The sequence below is a fragment of the Scylla paramamosain genome, chromosome 32 (assembly GCF_035594125.1).
Source record: "Scylla paramamosain isolate STU-SP2022 chromosome 32, ASM3559412v1, whole genome shotgun sequence".
Classification (NCBI taxonomy): Eukaryota; Metazoa; Arthropoda; class Malacostraca; order Decapoda; family Portunidae; genus Scylla; species Scylla paramamosain.
Window position 1 is genome coordinate 7,746,910 of NC_087182.1, and position 6,845 is coordinate 7,753,754.

General features: G+C 41.6%; 1 long non-coding RNA gene across 2 annotated transcripts in view; it reads left to right on the forward strand.

Moving 5' to 3' along the window:
- The window catches only part of LOC135088901 (uncharacterized), a 191,633-nt gene that overhangs the window by 35,284 nt on the left and 149,504 nt on the right, over positions 1-6,845 (forward strand). The window contains exon 2 of one of the 2 annotated variants that reach the window (XR_010261162.1): positions 4,586-4,635. The exons of the other annotated variant lie outside the window; for it this stretch is intronic. This is a non-coding gene — a long non-coding RNA (uncharacterized LOC135088901). The remainder of the gene's footprint in view (positions 1-4,585; positions 4,636-6,845) is intronic. 2 annotated transcript variants of the gene reach the window in all.

Here is a 6,845-nt window from a genome sequence, read left to right on the forward strand (position 1 = left end):
ATGCTCTGTGGTGCGCTGTGGTCCTCTGCAGGTCGCCAGAGTGTGTCTAGTGCTGGTGCAGAGATAACGTGGCAGTATTGCGCTGTTTTGACGCACATAAAGGATGACACAATTTACCTGTGCTATTGCAGGTATATTTCATAAACACGCAACGCAATAACATTTTCAAAATAGATAGAAGAATTCAATCAATACGTGAAATTAAAATGAAATGAACGCCACGTGAACAGGGACCTGAAAACATACTGCACCAGCCGAAACAAACAAATACACTTATACGCGGGCCAAAAGAACGCAGTGCTCGCTGGCAACAAACGTTTTCTCGCGGTGCCTCTAGCTGCGGTCGAGACACCTGACGCTAATTAGCTAGGTAACATCTGGCGCCACGCTCATTATTACTACCTTGGCAACCAGTCGTGTGGTGTATACCTGTGAGGAGTACTTTGTCAGCACACACACACACACACACACACACACACACACACACACACACACACACACACACACACACACACACACACACACACACACACACACACACACACACACACACACACACACACACACACACACACACACACACACACACACACACACACACACACACACACACACACACACACACGTAATTTACTTGTGGCTGTGAAATTCTCCAAAACACCTCTCTCTCATTTTGTCTTTGTCTCATTGTCTTTATCTCTCTCCGTGTCTGTATGTGTCTGCCTTATTCCCTCCGTGTCTAATGCACATAAAATTCAGCTGCACCCTTCTGACAGGTGAGCTGCTTGCCACTTGTCACCTGCAGATAATTACCACAGGGCATCGTTGCAGAAGGGAAATTAATACTTGCCATAAATATAAGTATATGATTGACCCTCATACATATGCAGTCACCGGAGCTGTCGCATATTAAAATTTTTACTAATGAAGCCAGGTGTGTGTCCCATCTACATATTCAATTATTTATCCATTTGACCGCGCTCCCTTCCTTTCTCAGGCTTGACTAATGATTTGTTGAATATCAAAATATATATCTGGAGAAACTAATTACTCTGCAGTTATTTGCGTTAAGTAACGAATGACGGACGCTCTTGACTACGAAGGAAAAATATGACAATAAATAGAAAAGAGTGATCGAAGGGGAGACTGCTTTAATTATTCCGATCACTTGTTTAGAATTTCCATAACGTAATGTTTTAGCTAGTCGCATTCCACCTCCCTCTTCGCTGCATCATTATAACTTATGCAAACGTGACTTCCTCGCCGGCGAGGGAACTTGAAATCACGGGGTTTTGACATTACTGCGACCATTAATGTTGCAAATGACTTTACAGATTTGTGGGCGAGGCATTAAGGGAAGGGAAGGAGAAAGAGGAAGGGGGGTGACTTACAGACAAGGGGAGAGTGACTTGCAGGGAGGCAGGGTGAGGTCATGCGTACAAAGGTGACGTACTCGTACATGGTGGGAGGCGAGTCTAGACACACACGCACACACACACACACACACACAGACAGAGAGAGAGAGAGAGAGAGAGAGAGAGAGAGAGAGAGAGAGAGAGAGAGAGAGAGAGAGAGAGAGAGAGAGAGAGAGAGAGAGAGAGAGCACACACAAATATATTCAAGCCTTTTCAAATGCTCCCTTTCCTCCACTTCTTCCTCCATCACCCGCATTACCTTCTCTCCATTCCTCCATTGGCAACATTAGAGATTTCCTCCTCCTCCTCCTCCTCCTCCTCCTCCTCCTCCTCCTCCTCCTCCTCCTCCTCCTCCTCCTCCTCCTCCTCCTCCTCCTCCTCCTTCTCCTCGTCTTCGTCCCTTTTACCCCATCATCCTTTATCTACAGTGTCAGTATTCGTATCACGTTCTTCCTCACTCCTCCTCGCCTACAGGGAATCTCCTCTCCTGCTCCCAGAACTCCATATACAGACCTGTAGAGACTTCCCAAAGACCTTACTCTGCCCTGCCTACTGAGGTATTGAGGTGGTTCTACTGGTATTGATATGGCTCCTATGGTTTTTTATTGAAATAGTCCGGTTCTGGCACTCACTAAAAGTACAGTTTTTTTTTTTATTTTGTAGGTTCTGGTTCTCTTTCTGGTTATGTGGTTTATTTTAGGTTCTGTAGTACTAATGACGTGTTATGTGGTTTTGGCTCTCATTCCGGTTGTTCTTGTGGTTGTGATCAGTTTTAGGTTCTACGGTTGTACTGATATTGTTTTGTGTGATTTTGGTTCTCTCTGGTTGTTCTGGTCAACTCTGGGAATTGATATGGTTCTGTTAAGTGCTGTTTTTATTTGGTTTTGGTTCTTAGTCTAGTTGTTCTTGTGTTTCTGGTCAGTTCTGTGTATTTTTTTATATGGTTCTGGTTCCCATTTTTGTTATTTGTGTAGTTCTAGTCAGCATTCACTACTGGGGGGTTTGGTTCACTGGTTATGTTAGGTTAAGTTCACTGGTTAGGTTAGGTTCACTGGTTAGGTTAGGTTAAGTTCACTGGTTAGGTTAGGTTCACTGGTTAAGTTAGGTTAGGTTCACAGGTTAGGTTCACTGGTTATGTTAGGTTAGGTTCGGTTAGGTTAGGTTAGGTTCACTGGTTATGTTAGGTTAGGTTCACTGGTTAGGTTAGGTTATGTTAGGTTAGGTTAGGTTAGGTTCACTGGTTATGTTATGTTAGGTTAGGTTAGGTTAGGTTCACTGGTTAGGTTAGGTTAGATTCACTGGTTATGTTAGGTTAGGTTCACTGGTTATGTTAGGTTAGGTTCACTGGTTAGGTTATGTTAGGTTAGGTTCACTGGTTAGGTTAGGTTAGGTTCACTGGTTAGGTTAGGTTCACTGGTTAGGTTAGGTTCACTGGTTATGGTAATGATTCTAGGCAACTCTGTTTATTGATATCATTATACTAAACACTGGCTATTAATTCTTTACCTGTAACCTACAATGCTTATTAATGTCCCTTTAATAACAATACATCCAACGCAGAAATCAAGAAAATAGAGAAAAAAAACCATTTCACTTCACAGGATTCCGAAATTACAAAACGAACCGCAGTGTATACATAAATAAAACAACATTAATAACAACGACAATGACAATGATAACGATAACGATAATAATAATAATAATAATAATAATAATAATAATAATAATAATAATAATAATAATAATAGTGATAATAATAACACCAACGTCACTCCATGAGGTCAACATCACGCCTACTCGGGCCAACACTCATTAGCGCAGCGCTGTGATGGAATATTTTACCCGCGCCGTCCGCCTCCTATTCCCCCCCCCCCCAACACACACACACACGCACACACACCGACCCAATAACTGTCAGCCCTCACGCCCTCACCAGAATGCGCAATGGGTCTTGTGTTCCTGGCTCGAAAGGCGTCGCTTCTTGTGCCCTTAGAGATAGATGGGTGGCTGGCCTCCCTACTCCACCACTCCACCAGGGAGGTAAGGAGCAATTGAGAGAGAGAGAGAGAGAGAGAGAGAGAGAGAGAGAGAGAGAGAGAGAGAGAGAGAGAGAGAGAGAGAGAGAGAGAGAGAGAGAGAGAATATGTAAAAACAGTGTGATTGATTTACTGCACACACACACACACACACACACACACACACACACACACACACACACACACACACACACACACACACACACACACACACACACACACACACACACACACACACACACACACACACACACACACACACACACACACACACACACACACACACACACACACACACACACACACACACGGATTAGTTAACATCGACGTACTCCAGCCCCCCCCCAAAAAAAAAGTTAATGAAAAGTAAAATAAAAAAAAATACAGGATAAATTTTAGTGATTAGATTAATTAGTTTGATATTGTTTAAGTTTCGTTGTGGAAAATGTGTCAGTGGGGAGAGAGAGAGAGAAAAAATAAGTTTACGTTCGTTTTTACTCGTTGTGGTAGGTTCGCTCGTGTTTTTGTTTTATTAATATTATTATTTTCATTTTTAGTATTATTTTATTATTACTTTTTTTTTGGGCAATCTATTGACCTAGAAGTAATTAAGGGGATTAAAATATTTTCCTCCCTCTATGAACTTTAGGGATGAGTTTATATATTAAAAAAAAACAAATTACATAATTCTATTTTGTATTTTTCTTTTTACTCACTGGTAAAAAAAATAAAAAAATAAAAATAGAAATAAAATTCTGCCACGGTCATAAAACTAATCTGATCTTGTTTTATGTAAATGTGGGTTGCTTTATTTTTTAGCCTTTGGATGTAAAAGAAAAAAAAATTCCAAGAGGAGCGATAGATTAATTAAACTCTTTTACACTAATAAGACTGGAATCAGGTTTGTGTGTGTGGGTGTGGGTGTGTGTGCGTGTGGGTGTGTGGGTGTGTGTGTGTGTGTGTGTGTGTGTGTGTGTGTGTGTGGGTGGGTAGGTGTGTATATTTGCTAGTGAAAATTCTCTCTCTCTCTCTCTCTCTCTCTCTCTCTCTCTCTCTCTCTCTCTCTCTCTCTCTCTCTCTCTCTCTCACCATGTCCCCTAAGGCCTTTATTTATGTATATTTTCATCCCTTAAGCCGACGTGACGCGACTGGAGAGTGTGACGCGCCTCCCTCGCTCTGTTTAGGTACGTGACGGTGCCTCCTGTTTTCATCTCATTTCCTTAATACATTTTGGTGCTTCTCCTCCTCCTCCTCCTCCTCCTCCGCCTCCGCGTCACTCAGCGAGGTGTTGTTATTACTGAAGGAAATACTTTGGTGGTTTTCTGTTGCTCTTCCCTGGCATTTGTTTCTTCTTGTGTGTGTTTGTATTGTTTGTCTTGTCAGTTTTTTTTTATTGTTTTTTTTTTTTTTATATATATTTGTCTTATTTTTATTATTAATATTTTTATACTCATTCAGTTTCCTGTTACTCTTATCTGTACGTTGAAATTTACACACCTACACACACCTACGCAAACCCACCCGCCTGCCGACACACACACACACACACACACACCCACCCACCCACCCACCCACCCACCCACACCCACACACACACACACACACACACACACACACACACACACACACACACACACACACGTTTTTTTTTAAGCCTTTTAGCTCAGAAAAGAAAAAAAAACATTCAGGAAAGCTGTCTGTTCACACAAGAGGATTAGGCATTCATGTTGCACTAGTTCTCTCTCTCTCTCTCTCTCTCTCTCTCTCTCTCTCTCTCTCTCTCTCTCTCTCTCTCTCTCTCTCTCTCTCTCTCTCTCTCTCTTCAATATTGGCTTTTCGCTCATCTTTCTCTATGTATATTTTTGTTTTTATTTTGTCTTCCTCTTTTTTTTTCACTTTAGAAAACTCTAGTCAGGCTCAAATGCCTCCACGCTTTTGTTGCTAACTTCTGTGCCACACACACTTCTGTGTACACACACACACACACACACACACACACACACACACACACACACACACACACACACACACACACACACACACACACACACACACACACACACACACACACACACACACACACACACACACACACACACACACACACACACACACACACACACACACAGTGGCTGGGCTGGTGGATTGATTTAATTGACTAGTTTTATTATTAATTAATTGAGTGACGTGGGGTTACAGTTATCATTTCGCTATTTTCTCGTCTTATCAAAGGCATTATCATAAGCTGTCATTTCAAAAGTACCCTATTCTAAATCTAATATATTGTACTGTTATCGTAAATTTCCACATCTGTCGCTTTGTAGTAATAGCAGTAGTAGTAGTAGTAGTAGTAGTAGTAGTAGTAGTAGTAGTAGTAGTAAGTAGTAGTAGTAGGGATCACCAAGCACATTATATTTCGCTTTATTGTGATTATTATTTTTTTTTTAATGTTTTCTAAGAGCTAGATATTCACACGTCGTGGTTACAACTTTCGTGTTTATGTTCCTGTATTATTTTGTTATTTTAGTGCTGTTTCGTAAGCGTCTCTCACGGCACAGAGCAGAAAATATACAATACTGCTACATTTTTATTTTTTTACCAGTGTTTGCTGTTTCTGAATTCTTGCTGGAAAATGTGGATCATGAAATCTAAGCTGAAAAAATCTTCATAAGAATCTTCAAATACTTAAGTTAATTTCAAGTTACCTTAGAGAGCCTTAGCTAATTCTTTCTGCCACCCCAATGGTCTTGCTTCCTTTCACAACACCATGCGCTCTGATGCAATGGCGAATTTTCCCCTTACACCAATATCAAAAAAAGGATTAGAGGCAAATGCAGTTAACCACTTCAACTTCGCCGCTTTAAATGACTCCATGCAGGGTGTAACGTTGCCGCAATGTTATCTTTTATTGGCATTTGGACAGATATTGTTCCAAATCTGCATGCACCAGACTCTCCGCTCACTCCATGCCTGTTCTGTCCTCCCTCATAGGAGTTAACTAACATGTTTATTTCTGCGTCCCCTTGCTTTTGGTTACCCGGGAAACAAACTGTCCTCCTTTACTTGCCCTCTCCGTGACCTGAACATTTTTATGACCTACGGTGTGATTTTAGCCTCTCTCTCTCTCTCTCTCTCTCTCTCTCTCTCTCTCTCTCTCTCTCTCTCTCTCTCTCTCTCTCTCTCTCTCTGGTAAGCACACACAGGTAAAAGCCTTGTCTCCTTGCTGTAATCAGAGACAAAGGCGCTGTTTGGTTCACTGATTTTGTTAGTGTAAGGTCAGTGCTCCTTGTTCCCCGACCTAACAGCGGTAGCGTCAGACAGGCAGCTCCTTGTAAAAGCGAATAAAGCAATGTAGGTGTCGCAGGTAAAGAAAGAGGAGATACTCGTAAACTAA